This window comes from Haemorhous mexicanus, chromosome 6 (assembly GCF_027477595.1).
Source record: "Haemorhous mexicanus isolate bHaeMex1 chromosome 6, bHaeMex1.pri, whole genome shotgun sequence".
Classification (NCBI taxonomy): Eukaryota; Metazoa; Chordata; class Aves; order Passeriformes; family Fringillidae; genus Haemorhous; species Haemorhous mexicanus.
Window position 1 is genome coordinate 38,654,429 of NC_082346.1, and position 14,041 is coordinate 38,668,469.

The window sequence follows — 14,041 nt, forward strand, 5'->3', positions numbered from 1 at the left end:
ATCCAAAATTAGAATATGTGGAATATTTCTAATACTGAAAACCTTGTGAAACACCTGTATTACATGTAAGATTTCATAACCATTCAGACTAAGTAAAAGTTGACCATGGCTGAATTCTCAATCATGTGACTGGAATATCAGTTTTTACCAAAACAAAGTAAAATATTCAAGAAGTGTTATGGAGTAAGAACGCCCAGGAAGTGAACACATATCTTTACACAGAATAGCTGCAACCAAAGATAAGGGAATAAGCTTTCCACCCCTACAGGCAGAACACAGTTACCAGACATGGGTGTGAAAACAGAACTAGAGCAAGAATCATAATCACATGTAGAAGAAAAGTGGTAACTTTAACCTTTGAAAGTAACAGTGAAGTGGTCATAATTCCATGGTCATGATAGCTATTCTTGCAGAACAGTATGGTCACCCTCATTCCTGAGGATCAGTCCAGCAAAAAGCACCATAGCTAAATAAAGGTTAAATGTTTACAGTTATGTCAGGATAGTCAAAATACTAGAGCCTTCACTGACAAATTGTTACCTAATTGCTAATAGCAAGAGCCATGGCACACACAGCAAAGAAATGCTATGATAGAAGCCCAGATTAATTAATTGTTTGGATTCAATATTTAAACCCTATGAACAAATGTACAATGGAACATAGAATCACTTTGGCTACAAATTGCCTGTCTCCTGGATAGAAATTGAAGTAATTTTATTGGGTATTTGTTGCTATTTTTATTTGGCATTATTTTTAGGTTTCATAACCTAAACAGTTAGGTTATGAAACCTTGCAGTAAATGGCAAGCAGAATGAAGCCCCTACTTAAATGTTCAATTAGCTTTATTTAAACATTAAAAGAATTTCCTGGAATACACTTTCATTTGAGCCAGATTTTATATACATTTGCCATTATTATTTCCTATCCCTCAAATAATGATTCAAGAAAAATGTTTATAAAACCTCATTTTGTTCTGCTAACCCTGCAAACTAAATATGTTTCATTTATTTTTAAATTAAGTGAAAATTAGCCAGGTGTGATAGATAAGTTTTCTATACACAGGTCTAAATATTGACAAAAGGAGACGTGTCACTGGAAAAATCATCAGTCTAGCAATTATCACGTTAGCATGTTAAGTGGAAAAAGATGTGAAACTTCCAAATGTGTCAATACAGATTATTTCATTTCCACCAGCTATCAGCTATACTGTGAACATCAGTGCCTTAGTGTCTACTCAGCAACAAGTCAGTTTTTGCAAGCAAATATCTTAACGTGACATGAAGAATTGTCAAATCTCTGGCAAAATTATGCACATCCCCTTGAGAAATGGTCTGCCAAGCAGATATTAGACATTTCTAGAAGGACAGACATTACAGGGATAGAGCCAGAGGCCATGAACTGGAACAACCAGTCAGCAAGACCAGTCTTTCTCACAGATGTGGCAATGATTTTCAGGCCCAAATGTGAGTGGACAGGGAACAGAGGAGAAGGAGCTGGTGACCAACCTTTTCTACTGCTGCTGTCCATCAAAAAATGTTTCAAGAAGTTAAATTAAGGAGCATTGATTAATGAGCAGCAGACAAAGCAAGGAAGATAGAATAATGATCCTTGTTACTGAACAGAGTATATATAAAGCACATATTTTTCATTACAATGTAAATAATTACTTTCAAGAGCCCTGAATAGACTCGTGCCTAAACCAGTGTTTCAATTTTAAATCTTTTTCTTGTCTATAACACTGATAATTTCATAGCAGCTTCTGAGAGCCACAGCTCACAGAATTCATTATTTTGGAGGGAGGACTTGAGATGAATAATGCTTTCTTGCAAGGTCCTGCAATGTTGCATGTTGAATCTTGAGGAAAAAAAACCCTCTCTCAATTTTTGAGTGGTCTTGGAGAGGTTCCAGCTGACTGGAAGCTGGCAGATGTTACCCAATTTTCAAGAAGAGCAAGAAGGAGGAGCCCAGAAACTACAGGCCTGTCAGTTTCACTTAGTCCCTGGTAAAGTTATGGAAAAATTATCCTGTAGCCATTGAAAAACATCTGAAAGACAAAACAGTCACTGATCACAGCTTCATGAGAAGTTCCTGTTCATCAAACCTGATTTCCCTTAATGACAAGGTAACCCACCTAGTTGATCAGGGGAAGCCAGCTGAAGTAATCCTTTTGGATTTCAGCAGAGTTTTCAATACTGTCTCTCACAGGATCCTTCAGGACAAAATTTCCAGCTCACAGCTGGATCAACACATCACGGGATGGGTGAGCAACTGGCTCATGGGTCAGGCACAAAGGGTGACAGTGAATGGGGTGACATCAGACTGGTGACCTGTCACTAGTGGGGCTCCATAGGGCTCCATCCTCAGCCCTGTTCTTTTCAACATCTTCATTAGTGATTTGGATGCAGGACTGGAAGGGATGCAGAGCAAGTTTGATACTAATACAAAACTGGGAGGAGCTGTTGACTCCCTTGAAGGCAGGGAGGCCCTGCACAGGGCCAGCATTCTGCTAAGGTAAGTAGAATGGGCAGGGCTTCAAGCATAGTCTGGGCCCATCTATAGAGAGAACACCACAAATTTCAGTGACATTGGGCCAGACCCAATGAATTACTGAATTTCTCCAAGCCACAAGATGAATTTGTATGGGTAGTCTTGTAAAGTGCTACAGTACACCAGTATTGTTTTCTGGCTGAATTATGTCCCACCTTTGCAAACTCTCAAGAAGACCATCTAAAATGCATGTGAGCAAGAAAGAATTTGTGATGTAGTTTAATCACAGAAATCCAGTGCTGATCTTGCTGATCTTGCTTATAACAAGAATTCATTGTACCGTGGTCTAATTGACCTTTTTAGGTGAAGAACAACAGTATCTTCTTAATTTCATTTGTACTGCTTTTTCCTTAGAAGCATCCTTATTTGATATTTTAAGCCTATTTTTCATTGGAAATGCATTATGCAGGCTGCTGGTGTGATAGTCCAAGCATTATTTATATTTAAAACTACTTTTCCAAGTACATAAATCTGTATTTGTTGAGTCTTAATAAGCACTGTCATTTTATGAAGATCTACTACCTTCCCATCAATTTCTTTCAAAAATTTACTAATCTTTGACTTCTAAAGCAAGAATTCTCAAATACAAAAAACAGTGACAGATTACTGTCTTACAAATATCATAATTTTTATGTAAAATGCCTCAATGAACAAATAGGTTTTTCCTAATTTTAATTGCAAACCATTTGTATGGTATTAAAGATATTGCAATCATCCCATTCGTCTCTTTTTCAATGTCCTCAGGAGTCCATGACTTGAAATCTCCTTTAGTATTGATTTCAAGATAAAATTTCAGCAGCCAACAAGAAAGATATTTTAGTATTTGCTTTTTATCTTTTTTATTCTCTCTTGGTGCTCAGCATCAAGCAAGATTTGGCCCCAAGTTGTGGAGATTTTAGGCAATAGCTTCCCCATGCTTAAATTTTAAAAGTAGTTGCCATAGCAACTGCCAGACACAGCATATGGTGTGTCTGTTACCTCCAAGATAACAGAGCAAGTTCTAAAGAATTTTCTTTACAATATGTTATGAACCTTTGTACTTTTTACAATTTTTTAGAGTGCAGTATAAGGTACTGTTGTTCCCTGACATTCTCTTCAAGTTGAATGCTCATTTTGTAATTCTCTCCTTCATATTAGGGAAATATTTCCCTCTCTTACTTGTATTTTTATTCGCCCAATATTCAGCAAAACAAAAAAGAATAAGGAGGGGAAAAGGAGATATTTTTTAAGCTTTATCTCAAAATTCTACTTAGTTTTGCTACAGTGTTCCCTTTCCTTCACAGTGACAATCCAAAAGAAAAAATACAGAAAAGGCATAGAACTTGTTTAAAATTCTCTACTATATAGGTGCTGGGCATGCAGACATTTTGCAGAACTCTATTCAGCCTTCAACCCCTTGATTCCCATATCTGTCCAGCTTCTCAGCTCTAATGAAGAATTAATGTATGTGCAAAGTGGCCTCAAACAAGAGGAACTCAGAAACACACCTGTCACCACATGTTTGGTAGGTATTACATAACCCTTGTGTAGCAAACTGATGTCCAGACCCCTCTCCAAAATGCTTTTTCCCTGCTGTGTGTAGCTCCTAAAGAGAAAAACCTCTAGAACAGCTTTGTGGGTGGAATGACTACCTACCTTCCTCCACACACCGAGAAGATGCCTCTGTCCACCAGAGCTCACAGAAGTTCAGCCTTTCAGTGCTTGCCTTGCTTTGCAGAATCACATGCAGATTTGAGAAATAAGGGTAAGAGGCCTTTATTCCTCCTTCTGCACCTCTGTGGTTGTATAGGCTGAGACAGGATTAAAAGAATAGTTACTAGGATACATAATAGAGTTCTGCTCTATAATTTTCTGTCCCCCGAGTCCTTCATTCTGACAACTTTCTGCAATTCAGGCACCTTCTGCAAAAATCTTCTAAAAAATTAAAAAATAAAACTGCACCAAAACAGGATGTAAGAGTGCACACTTAATTCTCCCCCTGAGGAGAAGTTAAGAAAGGGAATGAACTATTCATTATACACTTAGCTTAATGCACGACTACAAGATGGTGACGCTCCTCTGATGAAGACGCAAGATAGTGTAAGAACACAGTAAAATATTTTAAAGGGAACTTTGCATGCTTGTGAGGGCTTTTTCCCCTTGATTTATTCTTTTACCATGGCTACTTCTCAAGGAACAGGTAGTCATTCAGTTATTGGAACTGCATATTGTTACCTTCAAGAAATACTTGGTCAAATGTCTTGCAAAGAAATACTTTTATTTATTTACAAGTTACATGGTTCAATACAGCAATTATTAGTGTAGATGTATTTTTTTAAATCCTCCTTTTCTGCCTGGTCAAGGGGAGAAAGAGTCAAAAGAGCATAGCAGCAGGTACTATTTCTGGACATTAGCTTTCAGCATAGCTTTCAGCAAAGGCTGAATGATTCTACTGTGGAAAACAAAAAAAAGAAAAAAAAAGACATTTTTCTGCTGAAAAGAGTGACAGCTTTTTTTTTTTTTTTCCTAGTAATAGCAGTTGAAATTAACTAATAACCATAGTTACAGGAAAAGCAATGGTAGGAACTTCAGGTTTTAGCTGCTAAATGGCATGTAACAGAGAAGGAAGGTCATGTGTGTTTCACCTCATCTTGGTCATGCACTATTAATTTATTATTCTGGAGCATTTCGGAGAAGAAAATTACTCCTGGTGACCTGACTGATAAAAGAATGGTGAGAAAATATGAGAAATATGTTTAATTAATTTTTAATATTGTATTTATTATAAATGATGTATAGATCATTATTAAATGAAAATTCTATAATGTAGGAAGACACAGTTGTCACCCACCATGCCCCACTTTTATTTGTGCTGTAGGCAGTATCAGAGTAAATAGGCAGAATATTGGTTAAAGTCACTTCAATACCCATAAATGCCATGTTTCTCTTGAATTTCAGTTTCATAGGCTCTTATGGCTTACTTTTCCTTGCCAGCTCATGGATGGCATTATTTGTTGCAGTGGACATACCCTTGATATTAAGGTACATGTTTAGTACTGGGAACAGTTAATGTCTCATTCACTTCCTTCTTCTGAAACCACTTCCTTCCACTTAATCCTGAATTTTTCTAGTTCTGCTCTCAGCAAGCAGCCATCTCCATGGGCCCTGGTGGTGTGCACCAGCCAGCCACCAGGCCACACAAGGGGGGCCTGAAAGAGGGGGGCTCCTTCAGTCCTACAAAGAATAACCAAAGGGGAGATCTTAATGATCTTCTTGCTGTCTTTGACTGCTTACTAGGAGGAAAAACAGAGCCAAACTCCTTCTATGGGGCACAATTACAGCCCCATTCATGCTACAGTCGGTGGCATGAATTGCAACATGGGACATTTCAGCTAGATCATAGGAAAAATGCTTTCATCATAGTCAAACAGCGGAGCGGCTTTCCCAGCGGAGCTGTGGCATCGCCACCACCTGAAGCTCAATCAGGCGAGATACTGAGTAACCTAGTTAAGTTGATCCTGCTTTGAGTGGAGCCAGATGACCTCAAAAATTCTCTTCCAACCTAAATTATCTAGTGATCCTGTGATTCTTTTCAGTTCAGGAAAGCTCAGCAGGCAGTGTTTACCACTGAAAAAACTTCCCTAATTGAAAATCTGAGTATGCCTGACAGTTATAAGTGAAAGGGTGTGATGTATCCAAAGTAGTTGGTGCCACAGAGGGAGAGGTTAGTATTTTTCACTTTTGGATGGCTTTTTTCTTTATTACCATAGAGTACATTGAGTTTAGTAAAGTTATTCCCGGTGAAAACAGAAATAGCAGAGAATCAACTCCTAAACACGACTGCACCAAAAATAAAATATCTGAAAATTTTCCTTTCAGCATGGCTTATTCTATTTCAGGAAACATAGAACCCAATAAGATATATGCAAAGCTCCTCTGTAATTAACTGTAAGTGAAGTATATCGCTACAGTGTATTAGTAACTCCAAATAAACATATATTCCTCCTGAATGGTTATAAACAGGCACACCAGAACCTTGTTTTTAGCTTTTTTCCACATTATAAATTCATTTTTCTCTTTGAAAAATGTCACTTTCTTTCCAGCAGGTTAGTCCCAGGAGGTCTGGTAACTACAATTACTCCATTTAAATATTCCACGGATCTGTCAAGACTCAAAAGAATTCTGTAGTGTCAGTTTAAATATAAATATATATAATTCTAGTTAATAATCATCACTTCAAGTCTGTTATGAAAACTGTATTACTCATTCGGAGTGTGTGTGATGTTGTGTATGCATGCAGCATTTGTTGCAGCATTTTCTGTGATTTAATTGTTTAAAAACCAACCATACTAACAACAACACATCAATGACCTCATGGAGAAAACAAATTGTTTTTAACAAGGTTAACTGGTCTATAAGTGCTTTTTATTAATTACTTAAGGATAAAGCACTAGAAATTTAGTAGCTTTTCATATACAGTATATGCTATTGTAAAGGCAAATACCAGCAAAACATATTTGATGCTTTTAATTTCTGTAACATTTCCATCTGAAGAAAATATTTTCATTTCCCAGTTATCAGCACTTTTTTTTTCTTTGTGGGGTAGAGAGGTTTGGAGAAGTTGACAATTTTCTGCTACCTTATAAATAGCCTGAAACACTACACATTTAAAAGTCAACCTCCTTAATGGCTTCAAAGCAAAAACTGTTATGTTGATCAAAAATATAAAACAGTATATTTTCTTTAAGTCTAATGTGTTTATTGGATCTTTATCTACTTACCCTGCTAGAGTAGCCCTGGCAATACAGGTAGAAATGTAGCTATTTTTACAACAAAAGTTTCAGTGTAGCAGAATGAACATGCCCTTATGCCCCTCAAACTAATACCAATAAATAGCATTTTGAAGCTCTTAATCACCATGACAACCCACCTTGGATTCTTCAATAAAATGGCACAAACATACTGATTTATGCACACCTACCATGTGTTCATAAATATCATCAGTGTTGTGCTTCTTAAAAACATATAATACCATTGATGTCTTTCTCTTGGAAAACTCATCAATCAGCACTACAGCTAAAACTTTATTTTTATCCTTCTATTTATATTAAGTGTTGAGTAAACAGTTCAGTTAAATAAAAAGACAAAGAAATACAGACAAAATATGTCTCAAACATATAAGGACATTCCTCAAGTTTGAAAATCATTGGGAAAAATACCTGATGTACAAATAAAGTGGAGGAATTACTTCAAATATTTACAAAACAGAATTAGAATTCACATGCTAGAACTCTTCAAAGTACTCTTCCTATCTTCCTAGAAAGGAAATAGTTGACTTAAATATTATAAGCAGTGTATTTACTAAGCTGTGTGAGTAAGGATCTAATTATTGATATGAGTCACATTCTGATGTAAATGCTGCTTATGCTAATGCCAGAAAAATCATGACAAATGTTCAAAAAAACTGTCCCAAGACCAAAATTCAATTCAAGCCACTCTGGGAAATGGGAGGTTACAGACATCTACCTATGTAAAGAAAACAAATAGTCACTGCCACTTACCCAGCAGGCACAAAATTCACCAATTACAATCCATTATCTTCCATGTTTTCAGGACTGGTGCCCTGGACCAGCTGTGCCACCATAGCTGTAACATACCTGCCAGGGGGAGCTCAGTACTGTCACAAACCGACGGACAATGTATGCTCAGGACTGCAGGCAGGCCTGCCACACTTGCCTATGCATGGTCTGAATGGCTCACCATACAGCTACCACCACTCCTCCCACAGCCTCTGTCCCCTGCCCCAGCCCTCTGCTCCAGAACATTTTGTCATCATTTCCACATAACCTGTTTTAACAATCTCTCATATCTATAGCCAACCCAACCACACAGACTTTATTAGTCATGGTTAATTGAATGTATTTCAAGTACAATTTGTATCTGTTAAGCCATTTTGTGAGGTAATAGCTGACAAACTGGGCAGATTTCTTTGTCCTTGCTTCTCTCAGGAGGTGTCAAAGGGTAGCCTACCATCAGTATCAATTTTGGGAAAAGCACTTTTCTAGACACACACACACCAAAGAAAAGAAAAGAACCAACAAAAAAAGAAAAAGTCAGACATCAGCCTTCTCTGTGGTACTCCAGGCCATCCTTCACTTTGTCATGAGTCTTCTTACCACAAGACCTTTTATCCCAATTGGTATGGTCAGTCACAGCAGATGACATGAAGAACCTGTGCCAGCCTGAAAGCACAGCTTATAAACTCAGCTGAGACATCTCTGAAATACCACCAAGTATTTTTTTGGGATAGACATGAACAAAAATGCTTAGCATTCTCCTCTTCTCTGATCCTTTCTACCATTCCTCCACTAAACTCTACTAGAGAACAATACCATACGTCCATTTGTAGAAGAAGAAAGGCCACTTGAGCATACCTGCATTTGCATGGTTTTTCACAGCACCTGAAGGGCTTAGGATGGACTCAGGGCATGTTGAAGAGCTACAGCACACATGTGAATGCCTTGGTTCCGTGAAGAGTCTCAGAAAGCATCATGGATGCAGGCAGGTTGATTCCTGTATTTCGCTAAAAGACACATAACAGAACTGTGCTTCAGAAAATGTGAGGGAGCAGGGCAGTAAGGGCCCTTTGCAGTCTTGGTGTAACCCATGCTGCACTATCTGTCCACTCTGCAGACATTGTCCCACAGTAATCTATGACAAATGTTAACTCCACCCTATTCACTTAAGATTAGCTGTGAACTCGGTAATAAATGTGCTAGTTTTAATATCAGCACAAAATTCTGCTTTTGTTCTACATGGCCATCCAAAAATAAAAGCTTCCTGCAACCAAGTACATCCTATAATGTAGCAATACTAACAACACTGTCTGTCCCAAAAACCTCCAGTTTTTCCACCCCTCTTCCTATGACTCTATCATAGTGAAGATATATTGTGCATTCTAAGATGGCATTGCATTATACTATCAAATCTTTGTAGAACATAAACCCATAGAGATTAACCTTATTGTTTTCTCACTATTTCTTTAAGGCACTGTTAAAATAAAATTAAAAAGACAGTGAGCTGGACTCCTCATGGCACCTGAATATAGCTGAGAGTAGACTGAGAAAGTCACAGGTTCAGAGACACTAACTCTCATTAATTATAGTTATTTTTTACTTTATAGCAACTACATTGGTAACAACTTCATTTTAGATAAAAAACTTTCACTGCTCCCTGTGTTTCTAAAGGAAATCTAATATAGGGATCACAGGTTTTATATGGATTCAGCAGAGCTTTTGAGCTGTCAAGATTCAATGCAGGCTGTTAGAAGATTTAACGAGGCAACTCATATAAAAAATAAGCACCTTCCTCCTACTGAATGAGTTTAAGTTTTAAACCAATACTTCACTTTTTAAAAAAATGTTTTTTCTGCTCATTTTATAACTACTGCATCACACAGTTGATTCTCAAGTCCAAAATACCACTTGTCTAGAATCCTGATGACATTTACAGGGCCTACAATTAAATAAACAAAAGATACTTTACCATCTCTCAGTGTCTTGTCCCTGTAAAAATTACATACTGTACTTCTACAGAAATGTATCTTTTCTTCTGTTTAGTTTGTTAGATACAGAGAAGAAGTTTTAGGTATCTTTTTATGTCTTGTAGCGCTAGTCTCTAAACTATATGCAAGTACTTTCAATGAAAAGAGAAAAAACTATAGTGGGAATAGCTTTATTGTCATATTTTTACTAGTGGGTGTGAGAAGTGATTTAACTTACAGGTACTGATTATTTAATTGTATTGATATAGAGCATAGAGCCTACCATGACTAGTGAATCATTCAGACTGACAGGAGGAGGTGTAAAACTCTTACTGCTTCTGTTCTGCCACATCCTACCATCTTTACAAAAGAAAAAGCTTTATTCACAAGTGGGGGTTAGTAAGCCATTAAAGTTCTTGATAACAGCCATGAATGCGTAAAACAAACACGTCAAAAGCATACAGTATAGTTCTGTAATTGATTGGATAATGATTATTCCAAGAGATTACTTTATCATCAGATGCACAATATAGCTGACTCTGAGCCTACATATGGTTTAAAAATAATCTTTGTAAAGTTTACAAGATTAAGCTTATATGGTATATTCCATTTAATTTGTTAGTGTGTGACCTTTATTCAACACAGTTTTATAAACCCATGTACTCGTTTAGACGTGAAAGGATACCACAAACAAAGTCTTTGCTACATTGTATGAAAGAAATTGTACTTTATATTTTTAAGCCTATAGCCCTGTGGCAGTAGTTGATTAACAGAACATGAATATAGTCTAAAAAATAATTGTGTTTTTGACAATACTTAACCAAAAATGAATCTGAGCCAGCAGTGCCCTGGCAGCCTGAAGGGCCAAACCTGTCGTGGGTGCCTCAGGCACAGCATCGCCAGCCGGGCAAGGGAGGGGATTGTCCCACTCTGCTCTGAGCTGGAGCAGCCTCACCTCGAGTGCCTGGGGCAGTTTTGGGTGCTGCAAAATAAGAAGGAGGCAAAGCTGTTAGAAATTGTCCAAAGGAGGGCAACAGAGATGGTGAAGGGCCCTGAGTGGAAGCCATGTGAGGAGTAGCTTGGTCTGTTCAGCCTGGAGAAAAGGAGACTGAGCGGAGACCTCACTGCAGTTACAACTTCCTTGTGAGGGGAAGAGGAGGGGCAGGCACTGATTTCTTCTCTGTGGTGACAGTGACAGGACACTGGGGAATGGCCTGAAGCTGTGTCAAAAGAGGTTGGATATTAGGGAAAGGTTCTTCACCCAGAAGGAGGCTGGGCACTGGAAGAGGCTCCCCAGGGACGTGGTCACAGCACCAGCCTGAGAGCTCAAGAGTTTGAACGGTGCTCTCAGGAACATGGTCTTGGGGCTGTCCTGTGCAGGGCCAGGAGCTGGACTCAATGATCCTTCTAGGTCCACTTCCACTCAGGATATTCTATGATTCTATAAAAAATAATTAGCAGAATTTAGATAAATTCTCAGTCCTGCTTTCAGCAACATAATAGAAAAAGCTACCTAGAGATAGGTTTGAATATGACTGTCAGGTTTTAGAAATATAACAAAGCATAAGGTTTGGTACAAAAAACTCTGGTTTTCTTTTCTTCCTCATCAGTTTTATGTTTTTGAATATGACTATCTGTCAGGTTTTAGAAATATAACAAAGCAAAGGTTTGGAATAAAAAAGTCTGGTTTTCTTTTCTTCCTTATCAGTTCTATGTTTTTCACTAAATTCAAGATGCTGAAAAGCAAGCAAGGGATTCAGATATATCTCTTAATTTCTTTTCAGTAACACTTTATGATAAGGATTTTTTTTAAAAAAATGTAAACAATCTGCTTTCTTTAAAACTTAAAGTTTTGATTTTTTACAGTGAAGAATAGATTTTAAAATCATACTTTTCTCTTTTTTTTCCTACAGTATTTAAACAACACATGCCTTTCTGTTTGTGTGGGGTTTTCACTATGAATTATACATATCCAAAATTTTTTTATTCTATTTTCAGTATCATTAATTTTTCCTTTAATAGTATAAATTAATATTCTTGGAAGTTGGGTAAAAGTAACACACTGAAGGCATTAACTAATTTGCCTAGTAACAGAAACATCAGTTGTAATGTGAAATTTTTATAAGTATTTTTCTTGCTATTATCAGAAGAAACAAAATAAGGTAAGAGCTGTATTAGATAAGATTCAGTGCTGGTTAAAGAGCTCTGAACTAGTGACTATATTCACTAGGAGCTGAAAGAGTTTCTACAAAGTACTGTCAGATATTTGTTTTCCAATAAATTATGTTGTTTCTTCAACAAATTACTAAAAATTTGCCTGTTAGTCAAATATTGAAGGGAAATCTTACCTCCTTTTTTCAATTTGTATGAAAGACAACCACAAAGAGTCCAACTGCAGGGCACAAATGTCAGAAAATGAAGTTGAGAATGGTTGTGCATCCTGCACAATTTCATAGATAACACATTAATAATGTCCCATTGGAAGAAAGCTGGAACATCTGGACAACTCTTTAGTGAAAACAAATTTTAATTTTACAGAATAAAAGTGAATGACATTTTTGACTGGCTAGCTATCTTCAGATAAGGAAGTTAGACTGTACTAAGTAACGCAACCTGAAAAAAATATTGCAATAATCCTGGTCTAAGGTGAAGTTTGCAGGTCCAAACAGAATAATCTTTCTTTGTGCTTGTAAATTTAGCACAGCTTACTCTTAACAATTGGCATTTCATGATTGTTGATAATATCCAAACTGCTTTTCAGAACAATTCAAAACAGTCATTTTAGTTAAACATGAACTAAAAATTATGCATGGCAATTCATCCTACTTATTAATTTCTAATTAATAAAAAGGATGAAACCACTAGAATTGAACTTACCCTGTGAAATGACAGGATTGAGGAGAAGATAAGAGACATGAATGGGGAAAGTGAGCACTGATACAGGATGTTGTAAGACTGATAAAGAATTCTATTAAGATATTGTTATTCAGCATCAAATTCTAAAAAATCTTTTTACATGAAGTGAAAAATCATAGAATTGTAAAGTTCAAAGAACAGATAATGCAATTATAACAGGATACAGGTGAGCTACTTAAATTATCATATTCCACTTAACTCAGTGATCATAATAATTTTGCAACTCTATTATTCTGAGCTATGAAGAATAATTTAGAAAATCATTGACTCCATCTAGTGGTAATTTTCTGTAATTTTTCACTTGCTACTGCTTCAGTGGAGAAATCAATTCCAAATCTTCATTTTAATTTGTTACAAGTCAAGAAACAACAACAGAAAACAACAATCAAGAAAATCAGCCCACATCTCTTGCAAGAATAGAGCTCAAAATAGTCTTCAAAGAAAGTCACATCACTTTTCATATACTATAGTTTAGGAAGCTGAGATGGAGGGAAATGAGACAATTTTGGCCACTGGCAGAATATGAACGAGAGCTTCAGCTTCCCCAGCCTCCGGCTGTCCCTCAGAGAACCAGGATGACAGAGGCAATTTTTCTCATTGAATATCTTTGCCTCAGATTACTGGTAGACTACTGGTGGCTGGTATTCTGAATGAAATAAAAAGGAATTAAATGAAGTTTTATTTTTCCTTTCCATAACTTAGAGGAGGAAGGCATATCACTACAGCCACCACATTAGCCATTACAAGTAACCATGTTTGCAGGCTGCTGAGACAATATAAAGAATCAAACCTCAGAACATGTTCTGCTCACTCAGCCCCCACAATGTATAATTACATCAAAGTGGCAGCATGGCATGAAAAAATTTATACTGTAACTCCCTAATGATCTACCTTATTCCAGAAAATAAAAAAAAAAAAAAAAACCAACACACACACACACACACACACAAAGCCCAAAACAAACAAACAAACAGAACCATACAACAGATCAAGTCTCCAAGGCAATAACTGCAATTTTTAAAAAACATTTCTCAAACTGTAATTTTTCAACAATTT